The sequence below is a fragment of the Mycteria americana genome, chromosome 4, assembly GCF_035582795.1.
Source record: "Mycteria americana isolate JAX WOST 10 ecotype Jacksonville Zoo and Gardens chromosome 4, USCA_MyAme_1.0, whole genome shotgun sequence".
NCBI lineage: Eukaryota > Metazoa > Chordata > Aves > Ciconiiformes > Ciconiidae > Mycteria > Mycteria americana.
In genome coordinates this window covers 80,907,003-80,933,576 of record NC_134368.1, presented here as the reverse complement: position 1 = coordinate 80,933,576, position 26,574 = coordinate 80,907,003, and positions in this window count along the sequence as shown.

Below are 26,574 nucleotides of genomic sequence, written 5' to 3'. Positions count from 1 at the left end.
ATGTTTCTCTTGTATATGTAAAAATAACACAAAGTGATCTTAGAAATGTGACTGTTCTCTCTTCCTTGTCAATTTGTCGATGCCTGTTAGAAAACATGTTGTTGTTTTGGTCTTTATTATTATTATTATTATTCTGCTTATAAAGCAAAGAGGGAGGAAGAAAGAAATGAAAATTATTTTCACCAGAAGCATGTTGACCTTTGAGCTGTTCTGAATGAAGGTTTTTATGCAGTAATGTGTTCTCACTGCTGGGGTGTACAGGCCTCTACATTTACTAAATTTAAGCAGATAGTGTCCAAAATCATGAGAAATCTGACTTGTTAATCTTGTAGTTCCTTTCAGAAGAGCTCTGTGCTGTTCAGGGAAATCGGTGCTACTGCTGCATCCTGTGTTGGGGCTTTCCAAGCGCTGCTTTTAATGGTCCTCTTCTTGTAGGGGTATCAAAAGACTTCCTGCTACGAGCTCATCTCTCTGTGCCTGTTCAAAGGGCAAGGCTGATGTGTTTTAGAAATCCATGGACTTCTTGAAGAGTTCAGTCCCTGAGCATCTTCTGAATGAACACGGCACTGTGTGTGCTACCCTAAGCATGTATATTTATTTGACTTTTGTCATTTTGAGAATTTCTAAAATGCTTAGGATTTCCTATGCTTTATAAATAAAACGTGTGATTCTACATCGGCAAGCTGTACTGGGTATGTCAGTAGTGTACTTTTGGGAGTACAGTATGGCTTCTGCTTCTGCAATTCAAATATCTCATAAAGGCAAAAGGATGGAGCAGGGAGAAGGGAAACAATACTGGCACTAGCAACCCTTCAAAAAAGGCTAGATTTGTCTCCTGTGTTTAGAACTGTGTGTGAAGCAAATGTATATCAATTTCTAAGCGCTTCTTTATTTCCAGCTCTGATTCCACTCTGTAGAAACTTGGGTATGTATAAGGATTAGGACAATCAACATGTTATTACAGCTAACATACAGGTTTTGGTAGTAGAAATCTCAAATTAAAAACTAACCTCTGCTTTGTGGTTTTCATTCATTTACTCTTGAGAGTAATGCTGCTGTTGTGATTTATTAATCAGAAAAGCATTTGCTTTCTACACTTTTTGTTAATAAGTGCATGCTTCCTGCCTTTTATGCCCAGGGTTCACGTTTCAGGAGGATATATTACGGTAGAAAGGTTTTAAAGCAAGTGTTTAATATCTTTCTGATGTTTGTAATGGAACACTGAAGCTTGGTGGCTGAAAGTTGTACAGAAGGGATCAAATTCTCATAGAGGATTACATGACCTATTGGACTGGCTGCTGAGCAAGGGCCTGACGTAGCCTGCCCCATGCCCCTCACTTGTACAGAACCACAGCTGTTCCTTCAGGCTTCATGCAGGGTGAGAGAACGGCAGTCCATCGAGTTTTGATATTGGACATCTACATGACAATGCTTAGGTCATTTAATTTATTTCTCTGGCCATGCTATTTCAACATGACTTTTTTCAGGCTAGATGAAGTAGCCACAAAGTGTCTGGAGTGCAAAAGCAACATGCCGCCTCATCCTCAGGCAGATGTGGCACTGGAGTGTGCTTCCCTGCAGGCTGCGGGAGCTCCAGTAAGGACAGCTAGGTGCTTGCATTCTGGGAGAGGCTTCTGTCCAGATTTTGGGATAAAACAGGAGTAAAGGGGAAAATCAACACTTCTGCCTGCTTGTCTCCAAAAATGAGAAGAGCAACAGCTGTTTTATTGGGGTGGGTAAGTTGGTTTTGTTGTGGTCCTATGATTAGCCTAATTGCGTAACCACCCAAAAGCATTGCTGTTAACCTTAAAAAGTTTGCTCAAATGCTTGAACAAGTACATCTGAAGTGCGCTACCAACTGGCTCCTCTGGGCAGAAATCCTCTGAAATCTTAGGCTAACTTTGACTGCGGTTGTGACAACTGATTCTGTGGACTTGGTCACGTAAACTGCTTATCCCTAATCTCAGAAATGTGTATTCTGATGAATTATTTCTAACAGAAGGCAAAAGACAGGAAACAGGAGTGATACACTTGTCATGCAAAGTGTTTGAAAAAAGCAGGGAGACAAAAGAGCTGTCTTGCATTTATTTCACTCCACAGGTTCGCATTAGCGGAGACTTGGGAAAGTAGTTCAAGAAACGTGTTTGTGCAATGAAGACTGTTACCATAGCTGTTCTGGGGGGGACCCAGCTATTGCTGACTTGTTAAGCAGCTTTTACTCTTCAAAAGACAAAGCTGTGTGGAGCCTTTGAGAGCAGAATCCTAATGAGGTTGCTACACTTTCGCTTTTTTTCCGCCTGTCAATCCCAAACATTTGTAACATGTTGTGATCTATTGAGAGATTAATTTGAAATGTGAAAGATGGATGGGGCAAAGGCAGGGTTCTGGTTGCTCTCCCCAGCTTCTTCATGGCCCTGTTGCACCAGTGGGTCAAGCAGAGGCATTGCCTGGCCTTCAGCTCCTGTCTGTTTCCATCGACTCCATTTCAGAAAAGGAGGTGTCTAGCTAGTGCTGTACGTGTGAGGGATGCTGCTGGTGATTTATGGATATAGAAATTCTGGTATTGGTATGACACTGGCAATAAAAATTAATTTGCAAAATGCATCAAATTAGTCTAGAAAACACTGAATATGTACATTTATTGCTTGGAGAAATGAGAAATCCGTCATTTTTGGCAATGTCAGTGTATCATTCTGATCGTAGAGTTGCTATGATTTTTCTGAGTTGCAAATTGTAGTTACAGATTTTTATATGCTTCTCAAGGTAGTTGCAGTACGGTAAAGGCCCTAATTTTTTGTACATCTGCTCATATCATCAGGATCTATAGTGGCTGCACAACTGAGAAGCATTGGTAGTACAGGGAAGGGTAGGATGTAGGACACTTAAAGATGATCTTTTCTAGGGAAGCAGAGAAAGAATTTCTTAATTTCCTGTGTGTAGTTTCTTTGCTCTGAAAGACATGAGAAAAATATCAGGCTGTCCTGGAATATGTATGGGCTATGGTATGACTTGCTGGATGGATGCTGTGTTGGAACTGGAAATCTAGGTCTGCCCATCAGCAAGTATCACCATAACTCACACTGCTTAGCTGCAGTGGCCTGCATGTGGACTGGGGGAGATAACATTCATTTTCTTGGCACAAGAATCAGGTAGCTAGTGCTGCAGGTGGTACTTATCCTCCTGCTATGTAAGGGAAATAGATTAATTCTTCCTATAGGTTCAAACACGATAGTTTTTCAAAACAGATTGAGAGATCCTGCAAAATATAAGCAGATGAAGTTTGGGATGGAGTAAACTGTACAAGAGCTAATACCTGGAAAGACACTCAAGCAAATGGTAACACTAGCTTTCAATATAAGTAAGAAAATCTGATCATGTTAGTGAAGGAATTTCGGCAATAGGTATCAATAGCTCACATGCAAATGAAAGTGTCAGTTCTCATTGAAGCCTTATGTGAGTAAGCTCATCAATTATTTCATTGTTCTATGGTTACAATAACTAAGGAAGCTTTGGTTTTATTTTGGAAGATCATCTAGTAAAGTATCACAGTTACATGCCAGCCAATATATAGAAACTGTACAGAGGAAAACAGATTGAACTGCTATCTTAAAAGCATTACGTAGACAATATTTTTTAGGTTTCTAGCTAGAGCCTCACATAACCCTACCTTTTATTTAAAAAAAAAAAATCAATTTAAGAGGATTCCACTATATATCTGAAAAGTAGCCTGCATTGCAGAATTTAATAGGATTATACTATTGATTCCATCTTTACAACACTAGCTAGTATTTGGTACTTGTGAACTGTAGACTATTACGTGACTGAACACAAGGGAAGAGGGATTAGTTTGTAAAAGAATAAGCAGCTTTCCCTTAAACTGCCCTGAACCAAACATATATACCTGTTTTGGTCTCTTCGTAAATGCCAACTAACAAAACACCAGTGGCAGCACCTTCTAAAACTGGGTATCTTCTTACAATCATGTGCTCAGTCTCCAAGTAGAAGGTAATCAAACTTCTTGTGAGCTGGTATCTGTTGCTGTAATGCAGCTGTTTACAGTTTCTCCAGAAAATTCCACCTGTATGTCATTAACCAAACAAAAGCTACTAAAAAATTGTCTGGAAACCCATGTCATGCACTGATACTAATGGTTCTCCCGGCAATAGAAGGCACTTTCTGCTATTTTTTTAACTTAGTGGAGTAAATGCCCAATTGAAATATCGTTTCCATAAAAATGGGTTTTTTGAAAGGTGACCTATGGAATAGCCCTTCAGTCAGTTTGGATCAGCTATCCTGGCTGTGCCCCCTCCCAGCTTCTTGTGCACCTGGCAGAGCATGGGAAGCTGAAAAGTCCTTGACCAGTGTAAGCACTGCTTAGCAACAGCCAAAACATCAGCGTGTTATCAATATTATCCTCATACTAAAATCCAAAATGCAGCACTATACCAGCTACTAGGAAGAAAATTAACTCTATCCCAGCTGAAACCAGGACGCTCTTCCAAACTGAGAAAATAGTTTTATGTGCTAAGTAATTTCCTTACATGCCAGCACTCTTTGTTTATTATTACTATATTAGTGACCATAGTCATTCCTTCACGTCTGCAAAATCAATTGGCCTCTGAACTCTGGTACCCTTCATGATGACAACTATTTCTGTAGAATGGAATTCGTAAGATTTTGAGAAAATACATTGGTTTTTTGAAATGGGTTTTATATGGAGGAGTCATCTTTTTCTCCAGTTCCTCTTCCCCCTTTTCTCTACTGAAATCTCTTTATCTCTGTCTTTAGTAGTGACAGTCTACCAAGCTGTGGCTTCCCTTTAGTTTTAGAAGGCTCTACTTCCAGAAAGCAGATGGCCAGCTGTGAAAACACCAGTGCAGCAGAGCTGCATAGAACTTGTGAAGGATGATGAACACCAGCAAAATGCTGAGATCCCAGAAAACAGCATTTGTCTCTGGGATAAACTTTAAATTTGCAGTCTACCCTGACTCAACAGGTTATGCTGAACTGTATCAGTGAATCTGTTATAACATCGTCTTTACCCCCCCTTATTGGGGTAGGTGGCAACAAGTTACTTTTCTGTGGAACAGTTCTCCTCTATTTGCCTCTTCTGTTTTTGTTAGTAAGTAGGTGAGGATGTGGAGAGAGAGAAAGATACCTTCAGTACCTTACACTTTAATCCTTTGTGCTCAATTGGCTTTACATTTCTGAAGGCTGCAGGTGATGGTGGGTTTCAAATCTCCAAGAAATGAAGAAATAAAGAAAGAAAAAGTTGAGTAAGAACATCAAGAGTACAATGAAATATGTGAAGAGCAAACACCTGTCCCACTGGCTTTGTCTGAATGGTTTTCCCCCTCCCAGCCAGTTCATGCTGTTGTCAGTAGTTAACTACTGTATTGCATGGAGCAGAGCTCGCTGACAAGCCATGTACATTCAACCTGGCTCAGTTTGAATCTAAACCAACTTAATACCAATAGAGATTTCTAGATCTGAGGCATAAGGGTTGTGATCTCTTGTTTAGTTTGGCTTTTTGGTTGAAGTCAAACAGTATCAGTTTCTCTTTTTTTTTCTCTTTGGATCTATCATGTCCTCATGCAGAACAAAACATGGTAATATGATGTGAAAGTAAAAGCAAGCCAGTGACCTTTGTTGTAGTTGGTAGGGATTAAAGCCATGTGGGATGTGAACGCTTCCGTAAATCTCACTGGATGAATCATTTCTTCTTTGAAATGAATGTAGATGAGAAATTCCTGTCTTTTGTGCTACTTTACTCAATTAGTATTTGAAATACTTTTAAAATTTGAGACTCTTCACTGAGTAACCCTAGCTGTGGCTGGCTTTTCAGTCTTATTTATTGAATATATGCATTAGAAGAATGCTAGAAAACTCCATCACTTTTGCACAGTAGCAGGGACAGCACCTCTACTATTGTGTTTTGTTTGGTTGGGTTTTTTTAAGAAAGAAGTCTATTTGCCCAATGATACATGTGCAATTAATGTTGATGATTGCTGCTAAAGCTAATGTGAATTGTAAGCATAAAGCCTCCTAGCTCTTTTGAGCGAGAGGGACATAGTGCCAGGCAATGGCATTCAGTCAGTGTACTCTGTCTCATCAGTCATGGGAGAGGGTAGGAGGGACAGTGTATCACTGCTAACTATAAAATATTTCTGGAAACAATATGCCTGAGTGCATGGGCTCAGGGAGGACACTGAAAAAACATCATGAAGTGTATCCTGTCCTTTATATGTTTCTGGTAATGCAAGTTGAATTTATTAGCAGTTTGTTGCTACAGTAAAAAGCATTCACAAGATTTACAGCTGAAACAATAGCTGTAGATGTTCAGTCCTGTCGTATTTATTGAAGGTTTTGTTGAGCTCATGGCATCCTTTGATTAATTGCCATCTGAGGCATATTTTGTAACAAGGACTGTGTCAGAGTTTTGTGTCACTGTATTTCATAAAGTTCTACTGGGTCTTTAGGGAGAGGGAGTGCAAAAACATTAACTTAACAACGAATGTGTGGGCAAGTGGTAAAAGTAATAACTAATTGACTGCCAGTCAGGATTTACACATTTAGAGAGCACCTCCTCAAGTAATGATGGGTTTTACATTTTACTTTAACCCAGAGTAGCCATTATCTTATTGCTGGGATGAGTTTCCAGAATGTGCATCGTAACAGCCCAGAACTTTCTCCACCATTTAAGAAGAACGTGGAGGAGTATATTGTAGTCTGTAGTATTTTCCTTTCCATTATGGTGGAGTGAAAAGGTAATAATATGTGCAAGTCATGGTAATAGAATAACATTGGGTTTAGCTCACAAGAATCCTTGCAGTATTTGAAGACATGCACATGCAAAATTAAGGATCTTAATGTTTAGATGTGCTCCATAGAACCGTATTGGAGGATTAAGGGTAACTTTGTTTGAGTGTATCAAATGTGATCTATTGATACGATTTTTTTTTTTTAAAGGCTGCCAACTCCTCTTTTACAGTTTCGGAAACATAATTTAACCTAGAATCTAAAGATTAAGCTAGGTCCTTGCTTTGTGCAAGTTGTCTCCATAAATACCTTTTGTGAGGCCACAACAGTCTGACAGTAGATCAGTTTTATTGTTATTGCTTTTGCACAAGTGTCATTGATTTTGTATTTAGCAGGGAATAAAAAGTAGAAAATTGATGTAATTTTGCCACCAAATATTCGCATAACATGTATTATAGGAATATATTTGCTGTATGGCTAATTCCACAGCTCTTACTATTTCACAGGCACTGGACTTCTATCTTTTTTTAATCAAAAAAATATCAAATTCAAGTTGGTTTTTTTTTTTTTGGAGTGCACCCATTTCAAAGTGCTAGCCTTCTGACTTTTATGATTTTCCATGGAGTGAACATGACCCTTAGTGATTTGTATCCTATTAACTCATTTGAATTGTGTGCTTAGCTTCAAGCTCCTTTCCTTCGGTATCTCTAATGGTGTTTGCCCTTATATTCTCTTGATCTGAAAATGTGAATAGTAATCAGTTATCACTTCAGTGTAATATTTCAAAGCTTAAAATATATTGTTGGCTAATTCCCTGCTATTTTTGAGACAGTTAATTTCTGCTGTCATTGTGATAAAACAAATGCGATAGAAGAAATTAAGCCCAAAATGTAAGAAAGGAGGCTAAAATACTTGGTTTTAGTACTGTATATTTCGAGCTAGTTGAATGAATTAAAGCATACGCAGCACTGAATGCTTCAAACGGCAAAGCGGGACACCTCTTTCCCCACACATTTGTAGCATCAAGGATTTGGTCGTGCATGACATATTTGTATTTATACTAAATTGAAACCAGAAGAATGAAACCTGAAATGGTACTGATTTGACTATACATTTAAAGATGGTATGCCCTTTACAGAATCTAAAAGTTAATATTGGAAGTTAGGTGTTTTCTTCATCCTTGTCTGTTACTGGAGGATTAGATAGGCTTTTTAATAGGTATTTCTGTTAATAGCAATAACTTGCCCAACTGAACCCCAGGGGAAAAAACCTCAACAGTTCTGGAGGATGTCTGTTCCTTTGGTGCTGCTCCTCTCCTCTCCTTCTGTCTGTGACGTTTGTTTGTTTGTTTTAATCTAATGATGGTGGAAGAGAAGTCGCACAAAACGAGAATACAAGATCGTTATTAAGAGGGGCTAGAGAATGAAAGGGCCCCAAACTGGGAAACTGCAACTGCTCTTGAGCCCAGTATTGGGTGCCGGTGCCCAGGCGCTGGCAGGGGGGCTGCAGGGCAGCTTCTGTGCAGAGCTGCTGGGGCTGCCCTGTGCTGGACAGACCTGCCGAGGGCACAGCTCAGCCCCTCAGGGGGAGGAGGTAGAAGATTCAGGAGTGAAGTTGAGCCTGGGAAGAAGGAGGGAAGGTGATTTCAGTTTTGCTTTTGTTTTTTACTATCCTACTCTGCTCTTAATTGACAATACATTAATCTTCCCCAAGTTGAGCCTGTTTTGCCTGTGATAGTAACTGGTGAGTGATCTCCCTGTCCTTATCTACACCCTCGAGCTTTTTGCATCTTATTTTCTCCCCTGTCTTGCTGAGGAGGGGGAGTGAGAGAGCGGCTGGGTGGGTGACTGGCAGGCAGCCAAGCCACCACAAGCCCATCTATAACCTGATTTTTAAAAAACCAGCACCAATTAAGCAAAAAAAAAAAACCCAAAATGCACAACTCCAAACAAAAAAAGCTACTCCTGCAAATGTAAAGAAATGTAACAAGAACAATGGCAATCATTTGTATTTCTTTTTCAGAGGGAAATGGAAATGGTGGTGTTTAGAATGTCAAATAAAATGCCTCCAGTGTTTTAAATAAGGCTTTAAAATATTACCTTTTTTAAAATCAGGATTTTTCACCAGTTTCTTTTAAGAACAACAAAAAAACCCCAAACATCCCCCCCCCCCAACCCAAAACCCACAACAATTATTATAAATAAAATATTAATGAGTAGTAATTTTTATTGCATTGCTTGCATTAGCAATATAATAATTTCTTTTGAAGAATACCATTACATCTGGTAAATATTTAGTCCCTATACTTATACAAATCCAAACTGACTTTATCTGGGATCATCTGGACAGCTAAAGTCAGTAAATTGTTGATGCAACTGATAAATGGTATGTAGTTGTTTAGACATCTTGTTACAAATCTATTTCTAAATAAAGTAAAGGGCTCTCAGTTATGTAGATGCTACAAATTGTCCGTCCCATTTTGGGGCTTGGTGCGAGATTCACAGGAGTCACTAACTTCCATTTTGGACACCGAATGGAGCATAGATACCCAAATGCAGGAGTTTGGTATCCTTCCAGCTGCTGTTAGAAGAGAGACAGGACATGAGTAATGCTGTTAGCAGTAGTTTTCTGGTCCCCTTTCTTTCCCCTGTCTGCACTTGAGTCATTTGCACAGCCCTCCTTGCTCCGCTTCTCACCTCAGGTCCCAGGAAAGCCATACGCACATGGCTGCTCCCGAATGAGGGATAGGTACTTGGGCGGTGGCATCCATGTAAGAGTGGGGTCTCTGCCATGGCATGACTGCCGATGGACGCCTGCCTCATGCTGGTACCTGTATAAGCTTTGCCAGTTAGGCATCCCTGTATTTAAACTGTGTGAAGGCCTCTGTTTGTAAGTGCTTGTCCATTATGCAGATGAGTTAAATCATGGAAGAACAATTTAGGAAAGCATCCAGGTAACCACAGCCCTGCTGATGCTGGTGTACCCTGCTCTTTGCTGAAAATAAATGGAACTCCTTCCCCTGAGAGTAAAAGTCCTGGGAGTTGTTTTTCTGGATAAAGATATATTTAAGTTTTCAACTTAAAAGGAAAAGGCAGAACAGAAAAGACATTTCTAGTGCAGAGTAATGGAAGGGTAAGAGAGGACTCTTTCCACCTATGGAAAGGTGCAGACTGCCAGTGGTGGTAGAGACAGCTTAAGCAGGAACGTGCATCTCTGTTGTAGGAGATGTGAATGTTGTCCCATGTCTGCGGGACCAGTCGTGTGAATCTTGTGGTTCAGTTTTAACTTGTGCCTCTATCTAGGTTCTCTCCTTTTCTATGTTTAAAGGGTCAGCTGAATAGTTCCATTGTTCTGTTGCTTTTGAAAATGGGGTGACAAAAATGATCTATCTATTACTCTTGTGACAGTCTAAAATTGCTTATCTCAAGAATTTCTTCCAGTCCCTTATTCATAATCAAAGCATTTTTAAGAGACAGTTACAAGTTGTTGTAGCCACATGAGTTAGATCTGGTTATGCTCTGCTGGTTTGGAGAAGATTATGTTCAGAGTAGCTTTTGCATGCTTGTTCTTTCACTCTGCCATTCATGAGTGAATATTCATGGATAGTTTCCTTTCAAATATTTACTGGGTTGTCCGTTTTCATATGTGAAGTCTTCATATGAAATAAGGAAGATAATTTTGGGAAAATATTTTAATTAGAGCCTTAGAAGCTATAAATATTTCGCTATTTAATAAAATAGTTCTGCAAGATGCAAATGATTAAATGGAACATGTTTTAGATACTTTAAATTGTATAACTTAAAATTATGCATGCTGTCACACTTCCAGATGGATAAAACCTTGATATATTGCAACCTATATTTTTTGTTTCTCAGTGACTGAAACGATTTCTTTTTTTTTTTCCTTTTTTGTCCAGTATGATATTGTAGGAAATGGTCCTCCTTTGCTGAAAGCTAAAATAAAAGGATTAAACTTTTGGGAACAGAGGTAGGTAACTTGTTTTACATTTTTTATCTTCAGCTTATGGACTACTGATTTAAAGAACGATGCAGTCTCTTTAAATATCTTAGAGGATCATAAAGAAATCATAAGTAATAAAGAAGCTGATAATATGAAGCATCAGGGTCAGGTAATATGATTTAGGAATATTGTGAATACAAGTCAAGTCTCATTGTACTTCCCCTTACTGAAAAGGTCAAGAGTGATTTTTGTTTAAAATTCGGAATGCTTTCTATTTGAATAATGCAAATGGAAAATGAAAAGTATATTAAAAAAATTTGGTTAATGAAAACCAGTTAAAAATGTATGTTTTCCTTCAGTGATGTAAAAAGGTTTGTGTTGCAAGAACAATACTATTTTTGGAGTCTATTTACATCTGCATTCAATTTCTGGTGCTTTCCTTTCTGAACCACAAAGCTCAAGATGCATTACTACGCTATGAGAATTTCATCAAAATTGAACGCAGCTATATATTTGCATTTTGGCAGTCTGGGAAGGAGGGTCACACGTTTACAGTAAGTACAAAGTGCTTTGATATTCTTTTTCATCCCTGGGAAGAGGGCAGACTGCATGAATGGTTTTGATAAGATTTTCATGAAAAAACTATGTGAGACCAAACTGCAGATCATGCTTTGAAGCAAAGTCAGCAATGAGGGAACATAGATTTCCAGTTAAAAATGAGAAGATTAAATAAGTGACAATAGAAACAAAGGTAGAAGAAAAAAAATGTTGATTATGCAAAGCAGATAAATACAAAACTAAGAATAATTTGTGACTTGGGATCCTGAGCATTGCTTATGGCCTCCTTATGCTCTTGGGAATTTGATTTTTACTTTCTTTCTATGCTACTGAAACAGAAAATCCATTGACATTAATTGATTAGTGGTTTTCTGTGGCACTCTTTCTGTTTTGGGGTGGTTTTATTTTTTCTTTTTAAATTTGATGGACCATTTGCTTGCAAAAAACCCAAACTGAACCCTGATATTATGTTCCCTGCTGGAGGTTCTAAAATAACCTGAGACTATTTCCTCTTGGAACAGAAATGTATAAGTTGCAGTTATGTTTCGATTATACAACCCTACAGCTAATATTCAGATGTTATTTGCTGCCCTTGCTGTCATCTTATATGCAAATGACAAAGGGAAAAATTAAACAATATGGATTCTTTGACATCACATGTGATTTCTCAAGTGGTGTTTTGACATTAACTTCTACAATTACTAGTGGATATTAATTAAGAAATGGCTTTACCACCAGGAATTGTGAAATAGATAATTTTGTCCACTATTCATAATACTAGCTGAGAGCCAATTAAAAAAAAAAAATGTAAATTGAGTTTTCTTTTTAAAAGCAAAACAGCCTTTTGCTTAACTCATGTAGTTAATAACTATTAAATACTGTAGCAGTATGACGTTTAAAAATATTGTGAACATGGAAGAAAATGGCATATATATTCCTTGCTTAAATTGTACCTTAATAGATGTTGGCAGTTGAATAGTTGAACAGCAAAGAATAGACTTTTCTGTCCTAATCCACTACATTTGAGTCTGGGGAAAAAAATTGGTAGATTGAGTATTATAAAGAACAGCTGCTAAATACCTGCACTTCATCTCTGGGCAGCTCAGTGTTCTGAGAGAGAGGCAGACTGAATTACACACAGAAGGATAAGGTAATCGTAGGGATATTACAAAGGGAATCGTAAGACAGATGGCAGCACTTACCTGCACCTGCCTTAGACAGATGAGCAGCCTTTCTTTTGAATGTTTCTATTTCTTTAGAGAAAGATGTCTGGAAGTTCAATTATGGTTGAGTTTTTTGGTTTGTTTTTTTTTTGTTGTTTTTTTTTAATGCTAGGTGTTGAGAGACACAGAAATTTTAGAATTCCAGTGAGGTCATCAGAACTGCATGCTTGCATCAGCTGAATATGATTTAAATATTTCGACTTCAGAAACCCTTGCTAATCTCTTTTGTAGGTTTTTAATTGCCCAACACATTGTAGTACTTAAACAAATTATTACAGTGCTATTTGGATATATATAGTGGCATAGGTTTATATTGACTTGGAAGAATTATCAATTCATATTTCATAACCTTAACTCTGTTACGATGAATGGTCTCCAGCAGAAGGAGGAAGAGCCTAGAACAGATCAGAAAATCTTTGCCGTAATGGTAGGATAGGTGAAAATAAATAAATAGGATAAAAAGGCAAATATAGGGCTGAAGTCATAATGAGTCATAATCATTCAAGTGAACAGATGCCCTGCAATCAATATAAGAAGAGATGGATATTTAATTAAAAAATAAAATAAAATAGTTGCAGCTAAAAATAACATCTCTAAAATTTATTTTATGATATCACAGCAGCAGGCGTTGTTTTGTGGTAGTAACTTAACTCTGTTTTGGTAAACTATTTTGCAAAAGCCAGATTGTGACAGCACTACTTCAGCTGACAAGTGCCCTGCTCCAAAAGTGGTCCCATTAGCTTCACTTGAATTCACGATATGTTTCCTGTGAATGCAAAAGGAATACTTGTTGCAGTACGAACTTCAGAAATCCAATTGAGTATTAGATGTGTCAGCTAGAACTGACAAGACTGAGAGCTTGCAGGTCCTCAGGTATTTTTACTTTAAACGTGGTTATGACTGTCCCACAGAGTGGGTAGAGTGAACTTGAACCTCAAATGAAATGCATCTAACCTATTTTCAGTTTAGGAAAAATAAAACCAGTCAGATTTTCTTCTTAACAATAGTTCCTGTCACTTCAGATTATTCATGTCAAAATTTTAAAATGTAGCCTTTTGTCCCCTGATTAGAAACTTTGGTCCTTTGCTTGTGGGAATAGAATATATCCAAATGACAACGAAAGGCTTGATCTACCACGTTAATGATGTTGGACATACTTCTCTGAAGTCGGTATCCACATCATTGGAAGCTGTAGAAACTCCGTTGCAGTCAACCTTACTAGTGTGGTTTGTTTGCCTTGAGAAACCAGATGATGATGAATTCTGTCCTTGATTTTTGAAAGAAGGAGAATACAAGTTTAATGAAGTCATTTCCTTTCCTAATCAGGTACATGTGATTTCCTTTAAAGCTCTGCAACATCATTAGAAGAGACCATGGTGCATTTGGATTTCAGCTGATGTGAGGCAGATCATAAGCCTCTATTAAATGATGAGATGGTGAAGCATATTGGTAAACTAGTGGGACTGGCTAACAAACTGAGGAGTAGAGGAGTGAGGTGATAAAAGGAGCTTTGAGAGAACACGTGGCTGTAGCAAACGGGCAAAGCTAGTGTTTTGCCGCACTGTTTGCTCCAGAGGAGTTTAGGAACGCACTAAAGCAGGGTTTTGCCTTTTCCAGCAAGAAGCCCTCGGAACAGTCTCAAACTGCAGTACCAATAGGAGGAGTTTGGGACTAAAACAAGAAAATGAACTGTAACAAATCTAAGGTTAGCATAGTATTACCTAAGGGTCCTTGGGAAATTAAGAAATGAAGTGGCTGAGCGAATGGTTGTGTAGCATGACTTTGCACTGTCAGCCTTGATATCAGGGGAATAAAAGGTGGTAACTGCAAATACTAATTTTTGTTCTGATCCTACACAGGGTAAGGTTCCTGTTGAAATCTCACAGAACATATGCTGGAAACTGGGCTGGCAATCTTGGTAAATAATCTGGGGGAAAAAAGGGGTAAATAATAACATGACAGTTAAGTACACAGCTGTTCAGCTTTATATTTGACTTTCTGAAGAATGCTCATATGATGTGACTGAAAGGCGTGCAGAACTACAGTATTCATAAATGCAAAGTAATGCACTTAAGGACAAGATAAAACAGCTGCATCGACATATATGCAATGTTGGGCTCTAATTTAGTTCTCAGCACTTAGGAAAGACAGCTTGGAATTACATTGAAGAACTAGAATAGGCCCAGAGTGGGAAAGAAGAGAGGTGTGGAAGAGGAGAGAGTCTTAAAAGAAAGATGAAACTGACTCTTCAAATGAGAAAAAAATGTACAGGAGAGGTGAAATATGATGGAGATTTATGAAATCATGAGAGTATAGAAAAGGTGAATAGGGAGTGATTGCTCACTGTTCCTGACAATGCCAGTTCTAAGAAGTGCCCAATGCCATTATTCAAGCAGCAGCTCTAAAGTATAAAATAATATCCCTCTTCCCCCTTTGAGAGCAGTTAGTAATTTAAACTTAAGGCTTCTAGGGGTAGGGAGGCCAAGAGAATAAGAAAAAAAATTGGGGAATCCGGTGTCCATTGATGGCTATAAATCATCTTCCCAAAAAAAGTGATTGTCAGATGCTTGTATGGTATTGCAGGGAAAGATCTTTCTCCTGACACGTACTGGATGTCACACTTCTTGCACTCTTTCCTTGAACACGTGTGAAAAGCTTGTTGTTGTTGGTCAGGTAACAGGGTAAGCAGACCTTTGCTCTGATGATGTAGAAGGCTCTTAAAATTCTGGTATCCTGAAGAATAAATTCAACAGAGAAATTTCTTACTTAGTCAGGGGAGCTTTCAGAGTTACAACTGACAGGAAGCTGTTGCTTGACTCCACTATTTGAAGGAAAGTAAGGCCTAGCCTTCAGTAGTAGGCATGGATCTGGTCTTTTTGGTGCTCTGCTGATATCTTGCTCCTTAAGTGCCTGAATTCCCTTGATAACTGTATATGCAGTGGAACCTCTGGCACAAAATGGAGCGGAAGCCAGAATTAAAGCTCTGCAAATTGCCTGGCACAGGTAGGGATCTTGTTTACTGAGTCTGAATGCTTAGACCTGGCAGCACTGAGTATCTCCGATCCAGATGAGATTGACTGACAGTGAGCCTGAACCATGCTGGTTATGATAGAGCAACTCACTGGGATCAGCATGGAAGCACATTGGCTTTCGGAAGGTACTGCAGTGTTAGGTATAGGCACCAGCTGAACAAAAGTTTCCAGAACCATGAGAGTGCTCTGTCATCTAAACGGTGGTTCAGTGCCCAATGTCATTTGTGGCTTTATCCCTGTATGCTAAATAAAAATCTTTCTCTAATTCTCTAGCTTTAACCCTGAAAGAAAAATCTCTCAAGGCTATTACTTTTTTTTTCCTTGTCCTCAATGATAATTCAGAATACATGAACAATAATAGATTTGATTTGCATCCAAGCCTTAAATTTATTTTCACTTAAACTTATGTTATTTCTCTTGTCTGTAGGTGGCTTTCTTGGCTGGTTATAATACTTCCCCCCCACCCCAACCCCTCAAAGCTCTCCCCAAATATTCCGTAAGTGCTTAACATTGAAGCAATCAAATAGCTTTCAGAATTGTAGTACGGATATAGTAGGCAGACATAAGGCATACATAGGGCTAGGCTATATATAGATCTTTTTCTTCTGTATTGATGCATTTTCAGTGCTGGTGCTTGAGACAGGTTTAACCTTTTTGTCCCCGGAATCAAATTCTCCATGCCTGTGAGTTACTTTCCAAATAAAACTGGAGATCCCTGTGTGAGCCTGCCTCCACGAACAGGGGCTTGAAAAGAGACTTGTGATATTTGTTTTGTCTTGGATCATGGTAAAAGTTTAAGAGCTGGGAAAGCTGATAGCTGGAAAAGTTTTTAAAAATTACCTCTCTGCCACTTCTGTCTTCAGTAAAATGGCTTGTCAGTAAACTTCAAAATAAGAAACTCTCTTAAACATCCAGTGTTCTCTGCTTGTCAAAGACCTGTTTGCATCTGTTGATATACGTCTGCTGTCATTCTCCCCTGCTGTATTTATGAGAAATGGCTTTTCTGTAGTCTTCCATGCAGCTCTTCCCAAACATCTGTACAAGACTATGAATTCATCTGATGACTGTATTATTAGAGTGGGGAATTGCTTGGAGTAGTCAAAGATAACTTTTAGAATGAAATGGTGTTCTCGGTGTTAAACCAGTAGAAAACTGTAGTGACATCAGGGATATCAAGACTACTAATATAACCTGTATTTATGTTGGAATAAAAGAAAATCCACTTTTTGGTTCTAAAATTTCTTAACTCTGACTGTAAACACAGGAGTTTTTAACCATTTTATTACTTTTTGTAGACCGTTCTCTCTCGGTATACAATTCACATGTGTTTAGATATTGCTTATTGATTTTGTTTTTTAAAACACGTTTATATTAATAGCCTTGGTTCAGGTAAATCAGAAATTTTTACACAATTTATGTAATATTCTCCTGAACCTTGTGGTTTACTGTTGTAACATTTACAAAGTCTATTTTTCTGACCTTATATGCTAACTCAGGCTTTTGTCTAGAGGCCTATAGAATAAATGTTAAGCACAGGTTTATGCTAATATGCACATTAGTTTGCAAGCTAAATGTTAAGGCAATACTTCAAAAGGAAAAAGTAGAATCAAAGGAAATACCATCATGATGGAAAAACTGAACAAATGTATACAGTGTAATACCTCAGTTTTCTTTTGTTTTGCCTAATCATACTAAAGACACGTAACATTTAATATATAGACTCTACTATTCTCTGGCTTCAGTGAGAACATTACTTTGTAGTATTCTTTCATTTACCAGTCTTCTGATAATCATAATAAGATGACTATATTTCTTTATACTTCAGAACTAGATAACTAAAGAATATTTTTTAATGGATGGAAGGTATACAAGAAAAAAATTCTTTAAGTGATTGATCACATTATCTACTGATGAAAAGAAAGTAAAATAGTTCAAATACATATCTTTTTCTAAATAAGATTTGCTTTTGTATAATGATGTTTTTGAAACACATATTTCAAATGTGCTCTGTAAATGCAAACAAAATTTTGTCCTTGATATCCTTGGATGTCCTTGATTTTTTTGGATGTGAATTTTTTTTAATGCTTATTAAATAGAACTTTCGGACAAACACATTTTATTCATATTACAAATATTTACATGCTCATTACATTATTTTCATCCTCAGGATAAGCAGTCTCATTAATTCTATAATAATATATTACCTCATTCATCAGAAAAAATGGATTTAGATATTTTATTTCACTGTATTCACTAATTATGCTGTTTAGTATTCTTTTTTTATTCAGTTGAGGTGAAGTAACTTCAACAGACCATTTTGAAGCAAACTGTATACTAACTATTGTTTAGGTTTTATTTTTGAATATTTTATGCTTCTTTCTACCTGTAGGAGCAGCAAAGCTGCTGTGCAGCAGCACCTAACAGATCAGCAAGTACAAAGCTGATGTAAAATTGCTTTACTTTGTCTTCCAATAGCTCCTTCCTTAGGAAAGAACTATGGAGACATACAGATCAAGCTACAGAGTAGAAGCTGTAGGAAGAAGCTTTTGATTCCTTATTTAGAAGGTTTTGAGTTATTAGTACTGCAGTACTATATAAACCTTAACCTGTCTCATGAAGAACGTTTTTTTCTGTCTGAAGAATTTTTAGAAGCCAGGAGTCAATCAGAGAAGTAGCTGGTGGCCCTTGCAATTCAGTCCCACTGTTTGGGTTTTTTTGGAGCTTCCTCCTGTGCCATACGGAAGTCATGTTCACCCGTTCCCTCTGAAGTTAGGCACTTGTTAACACCTGGCCCCACTTAATGCATCCTCATGTAGCAAAAGGACAAAGTTTGTGCACCCCTTCACTGTGGCCAGTGAAAAAATCAGTTTCCCACTTGTCACACAATGGTCTATAGCTATGATATATAGCTGAAAACATCAACACAGTAGCCAAAAAGGGATGTTTGTGTTCCCTGATGTCATTCTGGTCATTAACAGCAGATGCTAATGTGTGCATTTGTCCCCATGTCCATCTCTTCATCCTTAGCTTGTCCTTTACCATGGCTGATAAAAGCTCCTTAGGGCTTCTCGGAGCCTGGAATACACCCAGCATCCCTGACCCTCAGGGAGAGATCTTCCCATAAGTATTTCATATGCACTATATGAAGTGTCTGCCAAATGGTACATCCCAACGTATACTGCATTCAAATTTTGCCATTATGTGTTGGCCTGTCTTGTGAGGTATGCAGTAGTTCTCAGGGAAGTGAAGAAATACATCCTACTGTGTCCTTGGTAGAAGCAATGTCATGTCTTTCGTGGTCCGTATCCTGATGTGCCTGATTCGTGGAGCGATACTAGAAAATACTATGAAATCCTGTTGCCTTTCCTCATGTTGCTTGTCATCTTCACACACAGGTGTAGTATCTATACAAATACTTATGCCCATGAAAAAGGCAAGGAGAAGGAAGATTATTATGTCTGACCAAATTAAATCCACGTTGAGGATTGTTCTGCTTTAAATAAAATACTTCTCACATTTGAGGTTGACCTTGGTTATAATCTAGAGTTGTTTGTCCATATGTTATCCTAAACCTGTTTTCTTTCAAGAACTTCTTACTGGTACATTGCTTTCGTGGAAGGTATTCGGGCTTTTAATGGAGAGTATACATTTGTTTTCTTCTTTTAGTAATGACATAAGAAAAAATAGTAATATTATATATTTATTAATACGTGCTAAATCCTTGACTTATTTTAGGCCTAAACCTACAAAATGAATCATGCGGCAGATACTGCTTTTTTGTTACATGCAGTGGGAGTCAGGCTGAATGATTGGTAGAGGTAAGGAGGGTAGCATTAAATACAGATTGTACGTATCTTTCTTCCCACCCCCCCAAGCTATTCTTGTTTGTATGTTCATAGGCCTATAAATTTGTAATAGGATACTGTCCTCAGCTATAGTGTTTAATAGAATATGATTACATTACAAGCGAAGAAGAAATAAAAAAAAAAAAGAAGACTTAATCACATGTTGCTGAAAGGTATAACTGAAAACAACAGATATATTTGTATTTTGTGTTTTAAAATAGGCTGGCCTGTTTATACTATGAGGAATCTTCAAATCAACTGAAATGTGAATATTCAGTGGAAATATAGTGAGAAATGTCAGTATGTTCAGTAACTTGTGAACCGTACCTACCTCTAGAATTCTAATTTCTTCTCAAGAAAGCATTTATTATACAAAAACTACTAAATAGACTTTATATACATTTATTCCAACTTTTTCGTCTTCAATCTCCTATATATGTTGAACGATGATCATAATGCAGTTAACGTAAACAATGTATTTCTAAACAAACACAAAAATTATGCAAGTTTCAGAATTAGAACTGTTTAGGCAGTGGATTTAAGCAAAAGTCTTTAAGCATGTACTTACCTTTTAAGATTGTATTTAGCCACAGATTGTTACTAGCTGAAACTTTGCTCTGCATTGCATTCTTAAAGCCTGTCATTTCCTGCCTATGAAGTTAGTTGTTAAAATAAAATTCTAAGGTGTTCACAGACAGACTGAAGAGTCCATGAGAAACGTATTTGGTCTGTCAGGATAAATTATTTTCCTTTTTCAATTTTCTATCAAGTAGCTTTGAGGTAGTGAGATGATTACATCTATAACGTAGGAGCTGAATACAACTTGTATGTGTTCTATATATAGGGATTGTACCCTATACAAGCGTATAGGGTAAATACAAGGTTAGTATTTTTATCAGTGCAGAAGTGAGTGTCTGCCACTTCATACAAGCAAATGAGATGTTTTGTGCAGTATGTGAAGCAAGTAATATGCCACAAAACCAAGTAGTATTACTGATTGAAAGTAAAATAGTTAACAAAAAGAGAGGTTTAATTCAATAATCAGTTCTCAGTATCTCAAACGCTTTAAATACAAGCAGCATTTTGCTGCTTAATGTTTATCCGCCTTTAAGCTTCTTCACAGCTATGTGACTGGACATCTTTCTGATTCACTCAAGAATCTTGTTTGACTTTGATTCTTGGGTACAGTCAGTTATTATCCCAGGATGTTTTGATTTGCATCCAATCTGTGGAAGTCCTTTTACTCAAAAGAATAAAGCAGGTCTAAGAAAGGGGTTGTGCATCTATGAATATGTGAAACAAGTGGAGCTTCACTTCTGTACTGAGAGAACTTCCTGAAAGGAGGAAGGGGAGCTGAACCCTCTGTGTGTCAATGCTACGTACCAGTTAGCTGATGTAAATAAGCCAGAAGCAGAATTTATTTCTGGATAAAAAGGAAAGGTAAAAACATGAAATGAATACTTGCCTGGAACTTCAGGTTCACATTCTTCAGTATGGTAAACTAAATTGCACATGAATGACAATTCTAAAATAAGAAGGGAAATGCTTTTTTATCTATGCTGAAATGAGATTTAGTTTTTGGTATATCTTCATATTCCAATTGCATTTATAATGTTCATCATATAATTCAATTTTACTAAATTTTAGCAATAAATTTTTTACTGGTGAAACTTCTCAATTATTAATGACAACGTGGCTTAGGATTATTCAGTGTTGCGTGTTATTTTTAGAAGCTGTTTTCATTCTGCTGATTAATACATTTTTTCATAAAGAGATTGGATTGTGCTTTGTCTTGAACCACGTCATTAGGAAGCATTTTAGTGAGGTCATGCTTGCTTTCTTTAAAGGTTATTTATACAACAGTTTGCTTCAAGCTTCTGTTTCCTTCCTACTAGAACACGCGATCTCTGTTCTGCATTACGTATGTATTGGTAGACTTTCCCCATCTGCTTCTCTTACACAGCTTCCTTATTCCTTTCTTGCTAGGCATGTTTAGAAACTGCAAGCATTGGAGTCTTATCCCAGGCTGTGCTGGCTGGTGATGTTCTCCTTTCCTTTAAACTTTGAGCTGGCCAGGTTTTGTTTTGTTTATTTTTCTCCTCTGTCTTTGATTCCACCAAGAGCTTCAGAGGTCGCACTTCTTGTTCCCTCATGCTAGGAGAGACAGGTATTTCTGTTTCACAAAAGGAAGATGTATGTGTGAGGATTTTTTTGGAGGGTACTTCTCTTGTGCTAATTTCTATATTGAAACCTGGGGAGCGGAAAGCTAATTACAGATCCCCCTAATGGTTTCTTCTCTTGGAAAAAAAAATGCATGGAGATACTCGTTGCCAATGTACGTTGATGTTCCTAAGCAAAAATTAGTGGAGGGCAAATCACATCTCCTGCACTAGCCTACATTAGGAATGTTTTTCAGTCAATGACCTAGCCAACTATTTTCTTACTTAAGTAATTTTGAAGTTTACAAGACAGATGAGACCTGTCTTGTAAATGGAAAGACGGGCTATCATATTTAGTAGAGTAGTTAGAAAGTCTATTTGCAAAGGGCATTACAAAGAGAGATAACTGTGAAGGCATCCTGCATTAGGCTTTTCCCGCTCTTTCTGGGTCTTAAATGTGCTCATCCAGCTCATGACTGAAGTTGGCAATAATAAAACTATTTAGGTGGAACCCTAGTGAAATTAGGAAGAGGAAGGTCTTAGACTTGACCAGGTCAGTGAAATGTTTATAATTCTGTCTGTTGATAATATTACTGAATAAATCTCTGTAGGAAAAATGTAAATTTTCATCTTTTTCTACCTGTCGGGTTTTGGGTTATTTATTTATTTATTTAAATCGCTGACTTAATGGCTTAATCCTGAAGGAACTCTATGCCTTGTCATGCAATAACTGGTGAAATAAATACACATTAAAAGCATTTGGTGTAACACTATGAACTGCAATATTTCTGGGGTTTCCATAGGGGTTCTTTTTCTCAGGTTCTTTTTCTCATATAATCCATAGTTGTTGTAGCCTACCTCCACATTCTCTACTGTTCTTATAACATAAAATTGCAGTAGCTTTATATTCTGTAGTGTTTTTAATTCCATCTGGGACAACTAAAAAATGACTTGAAAATAATTTTCTTCTAGAGCATTTGTTGGCAATTTGAAATTTTATGTCTGTGCAGAGCTTCTAAAGGTTTCTTTGAGCTTGTTTTTGAGTGTTAACATCAAATAAGGAGGAAAAAGTCCTGTGTTTTAGTGGTTATAATAGAGATCCATGATAAAATTAACTTGAATTTAGGAAAAGTGTGGAGGAGTTTTTAGTTGTGCACCTGTAGAACACATTCTTTCTACTTTATATAGTATGTTTATACATACAGTAATCCTGTAATAACCCTATGTAAGAATCCCTCCTTTTCTTGATTTGTGTGGGAATGCTGAGGATTTTGTGTTATGAGGCTTCCTAAACATGGTAGTTAAAAGATGTCTTAATAAACAAAATGTTATTTCCAAACTGACTTGACATGCAAAGTACTATTGTAACTTCTGGGTTTTTTAGAAATCTCTGAATATTCCCCTTTTTTCCACTGGAAAGTGTCTAGTGTTTCCCCAGCTGTTCAGGATTTCTTTATCTGAAAGATGCAACTTTTCCAAAGCCGTTTCAATTATCAAATATGAGTCTTTTAAAATTTCGTTGATTCTGAAACAAAAATTATTTTATTTGTCTTAAATGCATTAGTATTCTAGAGAAGATTTATAATTACACTTTTACACTTGTGGCAAATGCTGGGATGGCACAATCTGAAATAAGGTTACAAAACTATATTCTCCTTGACCCAAATGCGATTATAGTTATTTGCAAAAATGAAATCTATTGAATATTTACAAGCAGAGAGAGAACAGAGACTGAAGAACAGCAAGGCAAATTTTTAAAGGATTTTGGTGGTTGATTCCAATTACAACTTCCTAATAAAATCATACTTTGTATTGTCAATGTATGTAAACGAATCGGGATCATTTGCGTAATTACAAATTATATGTCCTTTTTTATTTTGTGAACTGCTTTGCCTCCCTAAAATAAACTTTAATAAGTGTGTTTCTGCAAAATAGAGACATGTTAAAGCAAAACTGTCTTTTTGGATCCATAAATTGTTCTCCCGAGTGCTACCAGGCATACTAGAAAAAGAATACATTTTATTCACAAACAGATCATTAGGAAAGGGTTGGCTTGTCTGACTTCCAGATTTAAGGAATGCCCTGTCTTATGTGCTGCATGAGAATGACTTCCATTATAATAAGCGACCCTTCTGTGGTGGATCTGGTGAGTAAAAAGAACAAGTAACTTTTTGCTGAAACACTCCAGGATTAAGTACAGAAATAAACTGCATTACTGCAACACTGGGTTGTTGCTTCTCAGATAAAAATTGATGTGTTTGTGTTTTCCTCTAAAATAACATAGTTTTCTTCTATCTAAAAGATTAGGGAAAATACCTCAGATTGGTGGAAGTGCCTGTATTTTACATGTTATTGAAGGAAGTTATTGTTCCAGTAATAGCCAAGTTAGAGTATCTCTGAATCAAAGGAGTTCCACAAGAAGCTTTGAGGGAAAAAGTAGAAAATCATGATGTGTGTGATTGAGGAAAATTTTTATGTGAACATAGTGAGAAGATAAGCTTTCTTCCCTGAGAATATTTCAGTACAAAAAGAAAAGATAGATTTCCTAGAAGCCACTAAGTAAAACTCCCAGTGCTTATCTTCAGATTATTTATTATATCCACTATTACTGGGTCTTGTAAGTATGGTGAAACAAGTTAAATTTTGGGGGGAGGGATGAAAGAAGCAAGATATATTCAGATTCTGTCACCTTTATTGGTTTTGAGTATCGTGGGAGTCACAGCAATGCACTTAGTGTTATGGTTAATGAAAAACACAAAATGGAGTGTTAAAAGGGTAATACTTTAAAAGGGGGGAAAAAAAAAGTGTGATTCTCTAGTTCCTTTCACTTTAAGAGCAGTAACTCCAAGTGGGGAAAATAAACTCATCAAAATGTTCAAGCCTGGGGGTGACAGGGGAAGAAGGTTTTGGGTGTGCTCTTCAGGTGAGTGTGCTGGCAGCAGGTGGGTTAGCAGAAGCAGTGCGCTACCTGGCACTGCACCTGAATGCTCGACCACCCTTCGAATCTCCTATTTCAAATTCCAGAGAAATCCTTTGGTTTGATGAACATAAAAATAAGGGAGTATGGATTTATATTTCTCTTTGTTAAAATGCTCATAGTGTGTTTAGTTTGTCTACAGGAGTGTGATAATATTTGCTAACGTTTTCATGTTAAATATCCTACTGTTCATGTTTTTCCTGGGTGTTGCGCGTAAGTTAGTTTCCTTTCATTGCTTTTTTCATCACATGAATGGATCGATTGGTACATGTTTTTGCCGTTTGATCTGAAGTTGCTTGTCCAGTCAAATTTGAGGATAGTGAGGGTCTTGCTGGCTTAGCAGTGCTTTAGGTTGGTTCATTACAGTAATGATAGTTTAGACTGTATTTTGCTTGGGGAAAAAAAATAATTTGCAAATAATTAATACTGAGCATATCTTCAGCTCCAGAAAGCGTGATATTTTCCAGTAATAGCACTGGCAGATAAAGGAATTCTTATGTGTATAGGATATTAGCTTAGGTAGAAGCTTGTTATTTTCACAGATGGTTACAATATTGCTGAAATTTTTCTGATAATTATTCATGCATAAATTTGTTAAGCATATGCCAGGGAGGATAGTTGGGTTTTTTAGTATCTGTATATTTGTCCTCCATTGTTAAGGACAACAGAGGATATATGGTTATGATAGGGAGGCATTTTGCAGTGGAAAAATTCAATTTGCTTGGTATATCTTTGCTTGGTATATACATTATGTGATTTATAACAAATTACATGACAAGTATAGCTACTGGCTTGACTGCTGTTTAAAAAAAAATACAGCTCATTAATCAATATTCATTTTTCATATAAAAGCATTATTATTTTTAGGCATCTAAAGGTCATGAATACCCAAGAGTCAACACATATTATTAAAACTGAGTATCGCACTCATTCATTTGTTTCAGTTTAAAGGCTGACAAAAAATTTCCACTGGAATAACTGGATCAGAATTCAGCGTGCCTGTTTGCAACAACAGAACACCCTAATAATAAAGTGCAAGGCTATGTAATAGAAACGAATGAAGTGTAAAATAAAATAATAGAAGAACATGACAAGCTAAATGCTTTCTGCAATGCAGTACTCTTAGAAGTGAGTACATCATAAAAAAAGAAGAAAAACCAACACCCTCATGTTTGCTAATTTCACATAGGAGATATTTCTGACTTCTCATCTACCTGTGTGAACAATACTTTGTTGTTTATCTGGTTTAGCAGATCTCTGGATCTAAAGTTCAGGGTTTAGTAGCCATGGTAGCTGCCATGGAATAGCTCTTACTTCAAATATGCAGTAGTTCAGGACTAAATATTTTGAGCTCAATCTTTTTAATGTATTCACTATATAATCTGCAGCGTATTTACAGTTTCAACAGAGAGGCATAAAATCACTCTGAAATTGCAACTTGCCTGCTTATTTGAAGTACTCCAGAAGTGCAGCACATGTCTTCTGCACTGTGCCACGTTCAGGGAGGAGCTCAAGTCTGCAGAGGTGAGACCCCAAAAACACAGTAGGCTAAGAACTAATGAAGGAAATCCTATGTAAGTTGGAAAATATCTACAACCCCAGCTTTACTTTACTAGTTTTGAGGTCACTATTCTCTCTTTATACCCAGTTAAATTCTGGTCAGCCTGCGTAATTAGTCTACAATTAAGGAAATGAGGCGATCTTAATAAGCAAACAGAACACACGCCTTGAAGCTCTTCCCACCTCGTTTGTGCTGCTCCTTCCAGGTAAGGCAGTCAGCAGCGCCACTTCCAATTGAAAATTTTGTACTTGCAAACATTTGCAGTCCCAGAATGATGCAGAGCATAGCACACCTGACATTCACAGGGTCACGTTTACCTTTCTTGGCAGCACTGCACATCTGCCTGTTATAGACAGATTAGAGAACTGCCAAAGCAGCGGACTTGCAATCTGGAAGGTGCAGGGGGCAACCAGGAGATTTCAGAAGTTTCCCATACTTTGCATTTAAGATCTTCTGTGAATGAACAATGGTTCAGATCAATTCTGATGAAAACAAAATTT